This window comes from Ambystoma mexicanum, chromosome 5p (assembly GCF_040938575.1).
Source record: "Ambystoma mexicanum isolate Mex_15411 chromosome 5p, UKY_AmexF1_1, whole genome shotgun sequence".
Lineage (NCBI taxonomy): Eukaryota > Metazoa > Chordata > Amphibia > Caudata > Ambystomatidae > Ambystoma > Ambystoma mexicanum.
Genome location: NC_090930.1, coordinates 716,940,611 through 716,955,520, shown reverse-complemented (window position 1 = coordinate 716,955,520; position 14,910 = coordinate 716,940,611). Strand labels below are relative to the sequence as shown.

Genomic DNA, 14,910 nt, shown 5'->3' with positions numbered 1-14,910 from the left:
CCCTGACGGGTCAGCCAGTCACCGTCTAGGCCCGGTACACCCCTGTGAATAATAGAGCGTCCAACCTCAAATCAGGCTACAGGGCCCTTCAGCCCATAGAAGGAGAACCTGTCAACAAACGGGGCGAGGGCAATGCTCGGGCCCCTTGCGAAGCCTTTGCCAAGCTCCAAAGGCTGCACTTTCCCAGCAGACCACAGCTCTGTATGCAAATCAAGCAGCTACGACCCCTCCCTCCCCTGCTTTTCTCCTCCAAACCGGTACGCAACCATTTCTGCAGCCCTCTGCCCCAGGGTCCCGGGCAAGGTCTTGGTCTGATGAGGCTAGGGATGGTGGGCGAGCTCGGCTTTGGCAGGGCGACAGGACTAATATTTTCTCTACAGCTTTGGAAGAAAGAAAGCTTCCTTTTTGGGGCACAGGCCCACTTCTAGCGGCGACAGCTTCCGGTAAGGGACCATGCTGAAAAGATGCTTGGAGTTACCGCCAGGGGAGCCACGCCGCTATTGCCTGTGAGTGAAGCTACATTTGAAAGAAATATTTTTTGAGACGCAGTTGTTTGAATTTCTGTAAAAATGTCATTCAGTAAAAGCCTCTCTTCCCTGACCGGGAATCGAACCCGGGCCGCGAATCCTAACCACTAGACCACCAGGGAGACCGCTGGACAGCTCGGGAAGGCCGGGCAGTGGTGTCCGAGTGCACAATGCCTGCAGGTGCCTCAAAGGCCAGTCCATTGGGGGACTGGGAAGAGAGGGGGAGGGCCGAGCAGATAGGTTCTCTCCAGCGGTGAAAAAGGAAGCTGCCTTTTTTGCGTCAAGGGCAGTCTTTCCGCAGCGACAGGAGAATGAATGGGACTCTGCCATAAACACGTTTTGCGTCGCGCTGAGGGCACTTCCTCCATTTTGTGCACGCAAATCTGCATCTGGGAGCAAGATTTCCGGTCGCCAGTTAACTGCATTGCTGTAAATAAAAATGTCAGTTGTTAAAAGAGCTCCTTCCCTGACCGGGAATCGAACCCGGGCCGCGGCGGTGAGAGCGCCGAATCCTAACCACTAGACCACCAGGGACGGTGGGTGCACCCCGTTGCGTGTCGCTCAGATGGTGGCGTCCGAGTCCAAAGGCTGAGGGCCTCTGCTACAATGGGCACCAGTGCCTGCAGGTCTTCGGGGGCCGTTTCTGCTAATAAATAAATAAATAAAGAAATAAAGAAAGAAAGAAAGAAAGAAAACAAAAACACTTGTGATGGTCTGCGAAAAGGGGAGCTTAGAGATTGAAGACAGCATCACTTTGGGAACGTTTGCGCTTTCACTTCCAAGCGCTGATATTCCTGTCTTGCTCTCCTGAAAGGACAGCCTTCCTCGCTATGAGCTTTTGTGGGTCAGTGCTGAAGCTCCCCCTAGAGGCTGCCGCTGAAGATGCACACTCACAACTAACCCTCCTTAGGAGAACTGCTTCGTGGGAGAGCACGTTTATTAAAAGGCGGCAGGCCATGATTGCCTGCGAGACACAGCAGGGTTACCATGCAGAGTTCAAAGGGGGCTTTGCTTGTACAGCAAGTGCCGGAGGGCAAGAAGGGATGACATAGGAGCTGCCCTTTTTTCAGGCTCGCACACCAAGGCCTGCACCAGCCTTCGAGGCTCAGCCTGCCTCTGGACTGCCCTAGACCACCTTTACTCAAAGCACACACCCTGGTCGGGGACTCGAAGCCAGGCCCGTGGCAGTGAAAGCACCAAATCCTCACCACTAGGCCACCGGGGAAACGACTGCAGCACCCGGGAGGTTTCCGCAACCGTACTTGCAGTCAGCTGGAGGCTATTGTAATGCTGTTAAGTGAGAGACGTTTGCCGCTCGCAAGCCAATTCCATCCAACCTCCTGCAGGGGGCACTCTGGGCTGGTTTTCCACTTGTTCGCCTGCTGCTGAAACAGCAAAGATTCAATTCGAAGCCCTTTGCAGCAGCTCACCAGGATGGCCGAGTGGTTAAGGCGTTGGACTTAAGATCCAATGGACAAGTGTCCGCGTGGGTTCGAGCCCCACTCCTGGTACAGGTTTTTACTCTTCTTATCTAAATGCGGCAGCAGCTTCGCACAAGCCCTTTCCTGCTGTCTGTAGGCAGTGCCCCTACCTCAAAGCCCTGAGGCTTGAGTTCACCTGAAAAGAGCAACAAGGAATCGTTGCCCGTAGACTCTTTTCCTGGAAAACCTTTGCATTTTTGTACCATGTCCCTCGCATCCCAAGCTTAAGCCGCCAAAGTTGGCAGAGCTTGTGCAACCCCGCCAACAGCCCTACCACCCCAAAAGAAAATTGGGCAGGGATTCCCGCCTCCGCTTCCTCACGGCTTCCGAAACGGGCTTCCAAACGGGCGATGCCCTGACGGGTCAGCCAGTCACCGTCTAGGCCCGGTACACCCCTGTGAATAATAGAGCGTCCAACCTCAAATCAGGCTACAGGGCCCTTCAGCCCATAGAAGGAGAACCTGTCAACAAACGGGGCGAGGGCAATGCTCGGGCCCCTTGCGAAGCCTTTGCCAAGCTCCAAAGGCTGCACTTTCCCAGCAGACCACAGCTCTGTATGCAAATCAAGCAGCTACGACCCCTCCCTCCCCTGCTTTTCTCCTCCAAACCGGTACGCAACCATTTCTGCAGCCCTCTGCCCCAGGGTCCCGGGCAAGGTCTTGGTCTGATGAGGCTAGGGATGGTGGGCGAGCTCGGCTTTGGCAGGGCGACAGGACTAATATTTTCTCTACAGCTTTGGAAGAAAGAAAGCTTCCTTTTTGGGGCACAGGCCCACTTCTAGCGGCGACAGCTTCCGGTAAGGGACCATGCTGAAAAGATGCTTGGAGTTACCGCCAGGGGAGCCACGCCGCTATTGCCTGTGAGTGAAGCTACATTTGAAAGAAATATTTTTTGAGACGCAGTTGTTTGAATTTCTGTAAAAATGTCATTCAGTAAAAGCCTCTCTTCCCTGACCGGGAATCGAACCCGGGCCGCGGCGGTGAGAGCGCCGAATCCTAACCACTAGACCACCAGGGAGACCGCTGGACAGCTCGGGAAGGCCGGGCAGTGGTGTCCGAGTGCACAATGCCTGCAGGTGCCTCAAAGGCCAGTCCATTGGGGGACTGGGAAGAGAGGGGGAGGGCCGAGCAGATAGGTTCTCTCCAGCGGTGAAAAAGGAAGCTGCCTTTTTTGCGTCAAGGGCAGTCTTTCCGCAGCGACAGGAGAATGAATGGGACTCTGCCATAAACACGTTTTGCGTCGCGCTGAGGGCACTTCCTCCATTTTGTGCACGCAAATCTGCATCTGGGAGCAAGATTTCCGGTCGCCAGTTAACTGCATTGCTGTAAATAAAAATGTCAGTTGTTAAAAGAGCTCCTTCCCTGACCGGGAATCGAACCCGGGCCGCGGCGGTGAGAGCGCCGAATCCTAACCACTAGACCACCAGGGACGGTGGGTGCACCCCGTTGCGTGTCGCTCAGATGGTGGCGTCCGAGTCCAAAGGCTGAGGGCCTCTGCTACAATGGGCACCAGTGCCTGCAGGTCTTCGGGGGCCGTTTCTGCTAATAAATAAATAAATAAAGAAAGAAAGAAAGAAAGAAAACAAAAACACTTGTGATGGTCTGCGAAAAGGGGAGCTTAGAGATTGAAGACAGCATCACTTTGGGAACGTTTGCGCTTTCACTTCCAAGCGCTGATATTCCTGTCTTGCTCTCCTGAAAGGACAGCCTTCCTCGCTATGAGCTTTTGTGGGTCAGTGCTGAAGCTCCCCCTAGAGGCTGCCGCTGAAGATGCACACTCACAACTAACCCTCCTTAGGAGAACTGCTTCGTGGGAGAGCACGTTTATTAAAAGGCGGCAGGCCATGATTGCCTGCGAGACACAGCAGGGTTACCATGCAGAGTTCAAAGGGGGCTTTGCTTGTACAGCAAGTGCCGGAGGGCAAGAAGGGATGACATAGGAGCTGCCCTTTTTTCGGGCTCGCACACCAAGGCCTGCACCAGCCTTCGAGGCTCAGCCTGCCTCTGGACTGCCCTAGACCACCTTTACTCAAAGCACACACTCTGGTCGGGGACTCGAAGCCAGGCCCGTGGCAGTGAAAGCACCAAATCCTCACCACTAGGCCACCGGGGAAACGACTGCAGCACCCGGGAGGTTTCCGCAACCGTACTTGCAGTCAGCTGGAGGCTATTGTAATGCTGTTAAGTGAGAGACGTTTGCCGCTCGCAAGCCAATTCCATCCAACCTCCTGCAGGGGGCACTCTGGGCTGGTTTTCCACTTGTTCGCCTGCTGCTGAAACAGCAAAGATTCAATTCGAAGCCCTTTGCAGCAGCTCACCAGGATGGCCGAGTGGTTAAGGCGTTGGACTTAAGATCCAATGGACAAGTGTCCGCGTGGGTTCGAGCCCCACTCCTGGTACAGGTTTTTACTCTTCTTACCTAAATGCGGCAGCAGCTTCGCACAAGCCCTTTCCTGCTGTCTGTAGGCAGTGCCCCTACCTCAAAGCCCTGAGGCTTGAGTTCACCTGAAAAGAGCAACAAGGAATCGTTGCCCGTAGACTCTTTTCCTGGAAAACCTTTGCATTTTTGTACCATGTCCCTCGCATCCCAAGCTTAAGCCGCCAAAGTTGGCAGAGCTTGTGCAACCCCGCCAACAGCCCTACCACCCCAAAAGAAAATTGGGCAGGGATTCCCGCCTCCGCTTCCGAAACGGGCTTCCAAACGGGCGATGCCCTGACGGGTCAGCCAGTCACCGTCTAGGCCCGGTACACCCCTGTGAATAATAGAGCGTCCAACCTCAAATCAGGCTACAGGGCCCTTCAGCCCATAGAAGGAGAACCTGTCAACAAACGGGGCGAGGGCAATGCTCGGGCCCCTTGCGAAGCCTTTGCCAAGCTCCAAAGGCTGCACTTTCCCAGCAGACCACAGCTCTGTATGCAAATCAAGCAGCTACGACCCCTCCCTCCCCTGCTTTTCTCCTCCAAACCGGTACGCAACCATTTCTGCAGCCCTCTGCCCCAGGGTCCCGGGCAAGGTCTTGGTCTGATGAGGCTAGGGATGGTGGGCGAGCTCGGCTTTGGCAGGGCGACAGGACTAATATTTTCTCTACAGCTTTGGAAGAAAGAAAGCTTCCTTTTTGGGGCACAGGCCCACTTCTAGCGGCGACAGCTTCCGGTAAGGGACCATGCTGAAAAGATGCTTGGAGTTACCGCCAGGGGAGCCACGCCGCTATTGCCTGTGAGTGAAGCTACATTTGAAAGAAATATTTTTTGAGACGCAGTTGTTTGAATTTCTGTAAAAATGTCATTCAGTAAAAGCCTCTCTTCCCTGACTGGGAATCGAACCCGGGCCGCGGCGGTGAGAGCGCCGAATCCTAACCACTAGACCACCAGGGAGACCGCTGGACAACTCGGGAAGGCCGGGCAGTGGTGTCCGAGTGCACAATGCCTGCAGGTGCCTCAAAGGCCAGTCCATTGGGGGACTGGGAAGAGAGGGGGAGGGCCGAGCAGATAGGTTCTCTCCAGCGGTGAAAAAGGAAGCTGCCTTTTTTGCGTCAAGGGCAGTCTTTCCGCAGCGACAGGAGAATGAATGGGACTCTGCCATAAACACGTTTTGCGTCGCGCTGAGGGCACTTCCTCCATTTTGTGCACGCAAATCTGCATCTGGGAGCAAGATTTCCGGTCGCCAGTTAACTGCATTGCTGTAAATAAAAATGTCAGTTGTTAAAAGAGCTCCTTCCCTGACCGGGAATCGAACCCAGGCCGAATCCTAACCACTAGACCACCAGGGACGGTGGGTGCACCCCGTTGCGTGTCGCTCAGATGGTGGCGTCCGAGTCCAAAGGCTGAGGGCCTCTGCTACAATGGGCACCAGTGCCTGCAGGTCTTCGGGGGCCGTTTCTGCTAATAAATAAAGAAATAAAGAAAGAAAGAAAGAAAGAAAGAAAGAAAACAAAAACACTTGTGATGGTCTGCGAAAAGGGGAGCTTAGAGATTGAAGACAGCATCACTTTGGGAACGTTTGCGCTTTCACTTCCAAGCGCTGATATTCCTGTCTTGCTCTCCTGAAAGGACAGCCTTCCTCGCTATGAGCTTTTGTGGGTCAGTGCTGAAGCTCCCCCTAGAGGCTGCCGCTGAAGATGCACACTCACAACTAACCCTCCTTAGGAGAACTGCTTCGTGGGAGAGCACGTTTATTAAAAGGCGGCAGGCCATGATTGCCTGCGAGACACAGCAGGGTTACCATGCAGAGTTCAAAGGGGGCTTTGCTTGTACAGCAAGTGCCGGAGGGCAAGAAGGGATGACATAGGAGCTGCCCTTTTTTCGGGCTCGCACACCAAGGCCTGCACCAGCCTTCGAGGCTCAGCCTGCCTCTGGACTGCCCTAGACCACCTTTACTCAAAGCACACACTCTGGTCGGGGACTCGAAGCCAGGCCCGTGGCAGTGAAAGCACCAAATCCTCACCACTAGGCCACCGGGGAAACGACTGCAGCACCCGGGAGGTTTCCGCAACCGTACTTGCAGTCAGCTGGAGGCTATTGTAATGCTGTTAAGTGAGAGACGTTTGCCGCTCGCAAGCCAATTCCATCCAACCTCCTGCAGGGGGCACTCAGGGCTGGTTTTCCACTTGTTCGCCTGCTGCTGAAACAGCAAAGATTCAATTCGAAGCCCTTTGCAGCAGCTCACCAGGATGGCCGAGTGGTTAAGGCGTTGGACTTAAGATCCAATGGACAAGTGTCCGCGTGGGTTCGAGCCCCACTCCTGGTACAGGTTTTTACTCTTCTTACCTAAATGCGGCAGCAGCTTCGCACAAGCCCTTTCCTGCTGTCTGTAGGCAGTGCCCCTACCTCAAAGCCCTGAGGCTTGAGTTCACCTGAAAAGAGCAACAAGGAATCGTTGCCCGTAGACTCTTTTCCTGGAAAACCTTTGCATTTTTGTACCATGTCCCTCGCATCCCAAGCTTAAGCCGCCAAAGTTGGCAGAGCTTGTGCAACCCCGCCAACAGCCCTACCACCCCAAAAGAAAATTGGGCAGGGATTCCCGCCTCCGCTTCCTCACGGCTTCCGAAACGGGCTTCCAAACGGGCGATGCCCTGACGGGTCAGCCAGTCACCGTCTAGGCCCGGTACACCCCTGTGAATAATAGAGCGTCCAACCTCAAATCAGGCTACAGGGCCCTTCAGCCCATAGAAGGAGAACCTGTCAACAAACGGGGCGAGGGCAATGCTCGGGCCCCTTGCGAAGCCTTTGCCAAGCTCCAAAGGCTGCACTTTCCCAGCAGACCACAGCTCTGTATGCAAATCAAGCAGCTACGACCCCTCCCTCCCCTGCTTTTCTCCTCCAAACCGGTACGCAACCATTTCTGCAGCCCTCTGCCCCAGGGTCCCGGGCAAGGTCTTGGTCTGATGAGGCTAGGGATGGTGGGCGAGCTCGGCTTTGGCAGGGCGACAGGACTAATATTTTCTCTACAGCTTTGGAAGAAAGAAAGCTTCCTTTTTGGGGCACAGGCCCACTTCTAGCGGCGACAGCTTCCGGTAAGGGACCATGCTGAAAAGATGCTTGGAGTTACCGCCAGGGGAGCCACGCCGCTATTGCCTGTGAGTGAAGCTACATTTGAAAGAAATATTTTTTGAGACGCAGTTGTTTGAATTTCTGTAAAAATGTCATTCAGTAAAAGCCTCTCTTCCCTGACCGGGAATCGAACCCGGGCCGCGGCGGTGAGAGTGCCGAATCCTAACCACTAGACCACCAGGGAGACCGCTGGACAGCTTGGGAAGGCCGGGCAGTGGTGTCCGAGTGCACAATGCCTGCAGGTGCCTCAAAGGCCAGTCCATTGGGGGACTGGGAAGAGAGGGGGAGGGCCGAGCAGATAGGTTCTCTCCAGCGGTGAAAAAGGAAGCTGCCTTTTTTGCGTCAAGGGCAGTCTTTCCGCAGCGACAGGAGAATGAATGGGACTCTGCCATAAACACGTTTTGCGTCGCGCTGAGGGCACTTCCTCCATTTTGTGCACGCAAATCTGCATCTGGGAGCAAGATTTCCGGTCGCCAGTTAACTGCATTGCTGTAAATAAAAATGTCAGTTGTTAAAAGAGCTCCTTCCCTGACCGGGAATCGAACCCAGGCCGCGGCGGTGAGAGCGCCGAATCCTAACCACTAGACCACCAGGGACGGTGGGTGCACCCCGTTGCGTGTCGCTCAGATGGTGGCGTCCGAGTCCAAAGGCTGAGGGCCTCTGCTACAATGGGCACCAGTGCCTGCAGGTCTTCGGGGGCCGTTTCTGCTAATAAATAAATAAATAAAGAAATAAAGAAAGAAAGAAAGAAAGAAAACAAAAACACTTGTGATGGTCTGCGAAAAGGGGAGCTTAGAGATTGAAGACAGCATCACTTTGGGAACGTTTGCGCTTTCACTTCCAAGCGCTGATATTCCTGTCTTGCTCTCCTGAAAGGACAGCCTTCCTCGCTATGAGCTTTTGTGGGTCAGTGCTGAAGCTCCCCCTAGAGGCTGCCGCTGAAGATGCACACTCACAACTAACCCTCCTTAGGAGAACTGCTTCGTGGGAGAGCACGTTTATTAAAAGGCGGCAGGCCATGATTGCCTGCGAGACACAGCAGGGTTACCATGCAGAGTTCAAAGGGGGCTTTGCTTGTACAGCAAGTGCCGGAGGGCAAGAAGGGATGACATAGGAGCTGCCCTTTTTTCGGGCTCGCACACCAAGGCCTGCACCAGCCTTCGAGGCTCAGCCTGCCTCTGGACTGCCCTAGACCACCTTTACTCAAAGCACACACTCTGGTCGGGGACTCGAAGCCAGGCCCGTGGCAGTGAAAGCACCAAATCCTCACCACTAGGCCACCGGGGAAACGACTGCAGCACCCGGGAGGTTTCCGCAACCGTACTTGCAGTCAGCTGGAGGCTATTGTAATGCTGTTAAGTGAGAGACGTTTGCCGCTCGCAAGCCAATTCCATCCAACCTCCTTCAGGGGGCACTCTGGGCTGGTTTTCCACTTGTTCGCCTGCTGCTGAAACAGCAAAGATTCAATTCGAAGCCCTTTGCAGCAGCTCACCAGGATGGCCGAGTGGTTAAGGCGTTGGACTTAAGATCCAATGGACAAGTGTCCGCGTGGGTTCGAGCCCCACTCCTGGTACAGGTTTTTACTCTTCTTACCTAAATGCGGCAGCAGCTTCGCACAAGCCCTTTCCTGCTGTCTGTAGGCAGTGCCCCTACCTCAAAGCCCTGAGGCTTGAGTTCACCTGAAAAGAGCAACAAGGAATCGTTGCCCGTAGACTCTTTTCCTGGAAAACCTTTGCATTTTTGTACCATGTCCCTCGCATCCCAAGCTTAAGCCGCCAAAGTTGGCAGAGCTTGTGCAACCCCGCCAACAGCCCTACCACCCCAAAAGAAAATTGGGCAGGGATTCCCGCCTCCGCTTCCGAAACGGGCTTCCAAACGGGCGATGCCCTGACGGGTCAGCCAGTCACCGTCTAGGCCCGGTACACCCCTGTGAATAATAGAGCGTCCAACCTCAAATCAGGCTACAGGGCCCTTCAGCCCATAGAAGGAGAACCTGTCAACAAACGGGGCGAGGGCAATGCTCGGGCCCCTTGCGAAGCCTTTGCCAAGCTCCAAAGGCTGCACTTTCCCAGCAGACCACAGCTCTGTATGCAAATCAAGCAGCTACGACCCCTCCCTCCCCTGCTTTTCTCCTCCAAACCGGTACGCAACCATTTCTGCAGCCCTCTGCCCCAGGGTCCCGGGCAAGGTCTTGGTCTGATGAGGCTAGGGATGGTGGGCGAGCTCGGCTTTGGCAGGGCGACAGGACTAATATTTTCTCTACAGCTTTGGAAGAAAGAAAGCTTCCTTTTTGGGGCACAGGCCCACTTCTAGCGGCGACAGCTTCCGGTAAGGGACCATGCTGAAAAGATGCTTGGAGTTACCGCCAGGGGAGCCACGCCGCTATTGCCTGTGAGTGAAGCTACATTTGAAAGAAATATTTTTTGAGACGCAGTTGTTTGAATTTCTGTAAAAATGTCATTCAGTAAAAGCCTCTCTTCCCTGACCGGGAATCGAACCCGGGCCGCGGCGGTGAGAGCGCCGAATCCTAACCACTAGACCACCAGGGAGACCGCTGGACAGCTCGGGAAGGCCGGGCAGTGGTGTCCGAGTGCACAATGCCTGCAGGTGCCTCAAAGGCCAGTCCATTGGGGGACTGGGAAGAGAGGGGGAGGGCCGAGCAGATAGGTTCTCTCCAGCGGTGAAAAAGGAAGCTGCCTTTTTTGCGTCAAGGGCAGTCTTTCCGCAGCGACAGGAGAATGAATGGGACTCTGCCATAAACACGTTTTGCGTCGCGCTGAGGGCACTTCCTCCATTTTGTGCACGCAAATCTGCATCTGGGAGCAAGATTTCCGGTCGCCAGTTAACTGCATTGCTGTAAATAAAAATGTCAGTTGTTAAAAGAGCTCCTTCCCTGACCGGGAATCGAACCCGGGCCGCGGCGGTGAGAGCGCCGAATCCTAACCACTAGACCACCAGGGACGGTGGGTGCACCCCGTTGCGTGTCGCTCAGATGGTGGCGTCCGAGTCCAAAGGCTGAGGGCCTCTGCTACAATGGGCACCAGTGCCTGCAGGTCTTCGGGGGCCGTTTCTGCTAATAAATAAATAAATAAAGAAATAAAGAAAGAAAGAAAGAAAGAAAACAAAAACACTTGTGATGGTCTGCGAAAAGGGGAGCTTAGAGATTGAAGACAGCATCACTTTGGGAACGTTTGCGCTTTCACTTCCAAGCGCTGATATTCCTGTCTTGCTCTCCTGAAAGGACAGCCTTCCTCGCTATGAGCTTTTGTGGGTCAGTGCTGAAGCTCCCCCTAGAGGCTGCCGCTGAAGATGCACACTCACAACTAACCCTCCTTAGGAGAACTGCTTCGTGGGAGAGCACGTTTATTAAAAGGCGGCAGGCCATGATTGCCTGCGAGACACAGCAGGGTTACCATGCAGAGTTCAAAGGGGGCTTTGCTTGTACAGCAAGTGCCGGAGGGCAAGAAGGGATGACATAGGAGCTGCCCTTTTTTCGGGCTCGCACACCAAGGCCTGCACCAGCCTTCGAGGCTCAGCCTGCCTCTGGACTGCCCTAGACCACCTTTACTCAAAGCACACACTCTGGTCGGGGACTCGAAGCCAGGCCCGTGGCAGTGAAAGCACCAAATCCTCACCACTAGGCCACCGGGGAAACGACTGCAGCACCCGGGAGGTTTCCGCAACCGTACTTGCAGTCAGCTGGAGGCTATTGTAATGCTGTTAAGTGAGAGACGTTTGCCGCTCGCAAGCCAATTCCATCCAACCTCCTGCAGGGGGCACTCTGGGCTGGTTTTCCACTTGTTCGCCTGCTGCTGAAACAGCAAAGATTCAATTCGAAGCCCTTTGCAGCAGCTCACCAGGATGGCCGAGTGGTTAAGGCGTTGGACTTAAGATCCAATGGACAAGTGTCCGCGTGGGTTCGAGCCCCACTCCTGGTACAGGTTTTTACTCTTCTTACCTAAATGCGGCAGCAGCTTCGCACAAGCCCTTTCCTGCTGTCTGTAGGCAGTGCCCCTACCTCAAAGCCCTGAGGCTTGAGTTCACCTGAAAAGAGCAACAAGGAATCGTTGCCCGTAGACTCTTTTCCTGGAAAACCTTTGCATTTTTGTACCATGTCCCTCGCATCCCAAGCTTAAGCCGCCAAAGTTGGCAGAGCTTGTGCAACCCCGCCAACAGCCCTACCACCCCAAAAGAAAATTGGGCAGGGATTCCCGCCTCCGCTTCCGAAACGGGCTTCCAAACGGGCGATGCCCTGACGGGTCAGCCAGTCACCGTCTAGGCCCGGTACACCCCTGTGAATAATAGAGCGTCCAACCTCAAATCAGGCTACAGGGCCCTTCAGCCCATAGAAGGAGAACCTGTCAACAAACGGGGCGAGGGCAATGCTCGGGCCCCTTGCGAAGCCTTTGCCAAGCTCCAAAGGCTGCACTTTCCCAGCAGACCACAGCTCTGTATGCAAATCAAGCAGCTACGACCCCTCCCTCCCCTGCTTTTCTCCTCCAAACCGGTACGCAACCATTTCTGCAGCCCTCTGCCCCAGGGTCCCGGGCAAGGTCTTGGTCTGATGAGGCTAGGGATGGTGGGCGAGCTCGGCTTTGGCAGGGCGACAGGACTAATATTTTCTCTACAGCTTTGGAAGAAAGAAAGCTTCCTTTTTGGGGCACAGGCCCACTTCTAGCGGCGACAGCTTCCGGTAAGGGACCATGCTGAAAAGATGCTTGGAGTTACCGCCAGGGGAGCCACGCCGCTATTGCCTGTGAGTGAAGCTACATTTGAAAGAAATATTTTTTGAGACGCAGTTGTTTGAATTTCTGTAAAAATGTCATTCAGTAAAAGCCTCTCTTCCCTGACTGGGAATCGAACCCGGGCCGCGGCGGTGAGAGCGCCGAATCCTAACCACTAGACCACCAGGGAGACCGCTGGACAACTCGGGAAGGCCGGGCAGTGGTGTCCGAGTGCACAATGCCTGCAGGTGCCTCAAAGGCCAGTCCATTGGGGGACTGGGAAGAGAGGGGGAGGGCCGAGCAGATAGGTTCTCTCCAGCGGTGAAAAAGGAAGCTGCCTTTTTTGCGTCAAGGGCAGTCTTTCCGCAGCGACAGGAGAATGAATGGGACTCTGCCATAAACACGTTTTGCGTCGCGCTGAGGGCACTTCCTCCATTTTGTGCACGCAAATCTGCATCTGGGAGCAAGATTTCCGGTCGCCAGTTAACTGCATTGCTGTAAATAAAAATGTCAGTTGTTAAAAGAGCTCCTTCCCTGACCGGGAATCGAACCCAGGCCGCGGCGGTGAGAGCGCCGAATCCTAACCACTAGACCACCAGGGACGGTGGGTGCACCCCGTTGCGTGTCGCTCAGATGGTGGCGTCCGAGTCCAAAGGCTGAGGGCCTCTGCTACAATGGGCACCAGTGCCTGCAGGTCTTCGGGGGCCGTTTCTGCTAATAAATAAAGAAATAAAGAAAGAAAGAAAGAAAGAAAGAAAACAAAAACACTTGTGATGGTCTGCGAAAAGGGGAGCTTAGAGATTGAAGACAGCATCACTTTGGGAACGTTTGCGCTTTCACTTCCAAGCGCTGATATTCCTGTCTTGCTCTCCTGAAAGGACAGCCTTCCTCGCTATGAGCTTTTGTGGGTCAGTGCTGAAGCTCCCCCTAGAGGCTGCCGCTGAAGATGCACACTCACAACTAACCCTCCTTAGGAGAACTGCTTCGTGGGAGAGCACGTTTATTAAAAGGCGGCAGGCCATGATTGCCTGCGAGACACAGCAGGGTTACCATGCAGAGTTCAAAGGGGGCTTTGCTTGTACAGCAAGTGCCGGAGGGCAAGAAGGGATGACATAGGAGCTGCCCTTTTTTCGGGCTCGCACACCAAGGCCTGCACCAGCCTTCGAGGCTCAGCCTGCCTCTGGACTGCCCTAGACCACCTTTACTCAAAGCACACACTCTGGTCGGGGACTCGAAGCCAGGCCCGTGGCAGTGAAAGCACCAAATCCTCACCACTAGGCCACCGGGGAAACGACTGCAGCACCCGGGAGGTTTCCGCAACCGTACTTGCAGTCAGCTGGAGGCTATTGTAATGCTGTTAAGTGAGAGACGTTTGCCGCTCGCAAGCCAATTCCATCCAACCTCCTGCAGGGGGCACTCAGGGCTGGTTTTCCACTTGTTCGCCTGCTGCTGAAACAGCAAAGATTCAATTCGAAGCCCTTTGCAGCAGCTCACCAGGATGGCCGAGTGGTTAAGGCGTTGGACTTAAGATCCAATGGACAAGTGTCCGCGTGGGTTCGAGCCCCACTCCTGGTACAGGTTTTTACTCTTCTTACCTAAATGCGGCAGCAGCTTCGCACAAGCCCTTTCCTGCTGTCTGTAGGCAGTGCCCCTACCTCAAAGCCCTGAGGCTTGAGTTCACCTGAAAAGAGCAACAAGGAATCGTTGCCCGTAGACTCTTTTCCTGGAAAACCTTTGCATTTTTGTACCATGTCCCTCGCATCCCAAGCTTAAGCCGCCAAAGTTGGCAGAGCTTGTGCAACCCCGCCAACAGCCCTACCACCCCAAAAGAAAATTGGGCAGGGATTCCCGCCTCCGCTTCCTCACGGCTTCCGAAACGGGCTTCCAAACGGGCGATGCCCTGACGGGTCAGCCAGTCACCGTCTAGGCCCGGTACACCCCTGTGAATAATAGAGCGTCCAACCTCAAATCAGGCTACAGGGCCCTTCAGCCCATAGAAGGAGAACCTGTCAACAAACGGGGCGAGGGCAATGCTCGGGCCCCTTGCGAAGCCTTTGCCAAGCTCCAAAGGCTGCACTTTCCCAGCAGACCACAGCTCTGTATGCAAATCAAGCAGCTACGACCCCTCCCTCCCCTGCTTTTCTCCTCCAAACCGGTACGCAACCATTTCTGCAGCCCTCTGCCCCAGGGTCCCGGGCAAGGTCTTGGTCTGATGAGGCTAGGGATGGTGGGCGAGCTCGGCTTTGGCAGGGCGACAGGACTAATATTTTCTCTACAGCTTTGGAAGAAAGAAAGCTTCCTTTTTGGGGCACAGGCCCACTTCTAGCGGCGACAGCTTCCGGTAAGGGACCATGCTGAAAAGATGCTTGGAGTTACCGCCAGGGGAGCCACGCCGCTATTGCCTGTGAGTGAAGCTACATTTGAAAGAAATATTTTTTGAGACGCAGTTGTTTGAATTTCTGTAAAAATGTCATTCAGTAAAAGCCTCTCTTCCCTGACCGGGAATCGAACCCGGGCCGCGGCGGTGAGAGCGCCGAATCCTAACCACTAGACCACCAGGGAGACCGCTGGACAGCTCGGGAAGGCCGGGCAGTGGTGTCCGAGTGCACAATGCCTGCAGGTGCCTCAA

General features: G+C 54.6%; 17 non-coding genes across 17 annotated transcripts; 6 read left to right on the top strand and 11 right to left on the bottom strand.

Moving 5' to 3' along the window:
- Positions 1-989: 989 nt before the first annotated feature.
- TRNAE-CUC (transfer RNA glutamic acid (anticodon CUC)) lies at positions 990-1,061 on the bottom strand. Its single transcript has one exon. It is a non-coding gene; the product is annotated as a tRNA-Glu (tRNA).
- Positions 1,062-1,955: 894 nt separating this feature from the next.
- TRNAL-UAA (transfer RNA leucine (anticodon UAA)) lies at positions 1,956-2,038 on the top strand. The gene has a single exon. It is a non-coding gene; the product is annotated as a tRNA-Leu (tRNA).
- Positions 2,039-2,953: 915 nt separating this feature from the next.
- On the bottom strand, positions 2,954-3,025 carry TRNAE-CUC (transfer RNA glutamic acid (anticodon CUC)). The gene has a single exon. It is a non-coding gene; the product is annotated as a tRNA-Glu (tRNA).
- Positions 3,026-3,365: 340 nt separating this feature from the next.
- TRNAE-CUC (transfer RNA glutamic acid (anticodon CUC)) lies at positions 3,366-3,437 on the bottom strand. The gene has a single exon. It is a non-coding gene; the product is annotated as a tRNA-Glu (tRNA).
- An 886-nt stretch (positions 3,438-4,323) lies between these two features.
- TRNAL-UAA (transfer RNA leucine (anticodon UAA)) lies at positions 4,324-4,406 on the top strand. Its single transcript has one exon. It is a non-coding gene; the product is annotated as a tRNA-Leu (tRNA).
- A 904-nt stretch (positions 4,407-5,310) lies between these two features.
- On the bottom strand, positions 5,311-5,382 carry TRNAE-CUC (transfer RNA glutamic acid (anticodon CUC)). Its single transcript has one exon. It is a non-coding gene; the product is annotated as a tRNA-Glu (tRNA).
- Positions 5,383-6,671: 1,289 nt separating this feature from the next.
- Positions 6,672-6,754, top strand: TRNAL-UAA (transfer RNA leucine (anticodon UAA)). The gene has a single exon. It is a non-coding gene; the product is annotated as a tRNA-Leu (tRNA).
- A 915-nt stretch (positions 6,755-7,669) lies between these two features.
- On the bottom strand, positions 7,670-7,741 carry TRNAE-CUC (transfer RNA glutamic acid (anticodon CUC)). Its single transcript has one exon. It is a non-coding gene; the product is annotated as a tRNA-Glu (tRNA).
- A 340-nt stretch (positions 7,742-8,081) lies between these two features.
- On the bottom strand, positions 8,082-8,153 carry TRNAE-CUC (transfer RNA glutamic acid (anticodon CUC)). Its single transcript has one exon. It is a non-coding gene; the product is annotated as a tRNA-Glu (tRNA).
- An 894-nt stretch (positions 8,154-9,047) lies between these two features.
- Positions 9,048-9,130, top strand: TRNAL-UAA (transfer RNA leucine (anticodon UAA)). Its single transcript has one exon. It is a non-coding gene; the product is annotated as a tRNA-Leu (tRNA).
- A 904-nt stretch (positions 9,131-10,034) lies between these two features.
- TRNAE-CUC (transfer RNA glutamic acid (anticodon CUC)) lies at positions 10,035-10,106 on the bottom strand. The gene has a single exon. It is a non-coding gene; the product is annotated as a tRNA-Glu (tRNA).
- Positions 10,107-10,446: 340 nt separating this feature from the next.
- TRNAE-CUC (transfer RNA glutamic acid (anticodon CUC)) lies at positions 10,447-10,518 on the bottom strand. Its single transcript has one exon. It is a non-coding gene; the product is annotated as a tRNA-Glu (tRNA).
- Positions 10,519-11,412: 894 nt separating this feature from the next.
- TRNAL-UAA (transfer RNA leucine (anticodon UAA)) lies at positions 11,413-11,495 on the top strand. The gene has a single exon. It is a non-coding gene; the product is annotated as a tRNA-Leu (tRNA).
- A 904-nt stretch (positions 11,496-12,399) lies between these two features.
- Positions 12,400-12,471, bottom strand: TRNAE-CUC (transfer RNA glutamic acid (anticodon CUC)). The gene has a single exon. It is a non-coding gene; the product is annotated as a tRNA-Glu (tRNA).
- Positions 12,472-12,811: 340 nt separating this feature from the next.
- Positions 12,812-12,883, bottom strand: TRNAE-CUC (transfer RNA glutamic acid (anticodon CUC)). Its single transcript has one exon. It is a non-coding gene; the product is annotated as a tRNA-Glu (tRNA).
- An 890-nt stretch (positions 12,884-13,773) lies between these two features.
- On the top strand, positions 13,774-13,856 carry TRNAL-UAA (transfer RNA leucine (anticodon UAA)). The gene has a single exon. It is a non-coding gene; the product is annotated as a tRNA-Leu (tRNA).
- A 915-nt stretch (positions 13,857-14,771) lies between these two features.
- TRNAE-CUC (transfer RNA glutamic acid (anticodon CUC)) lies at positions 14,772-14,843 on the bottom strand. The gene has a single exon. It is a non-coding gene; the product is annotated as a tRNA-Glu (tRNA).
- Between the last annotated feature and the right edge of the window lie 67 nt (positions 14,844-14,910).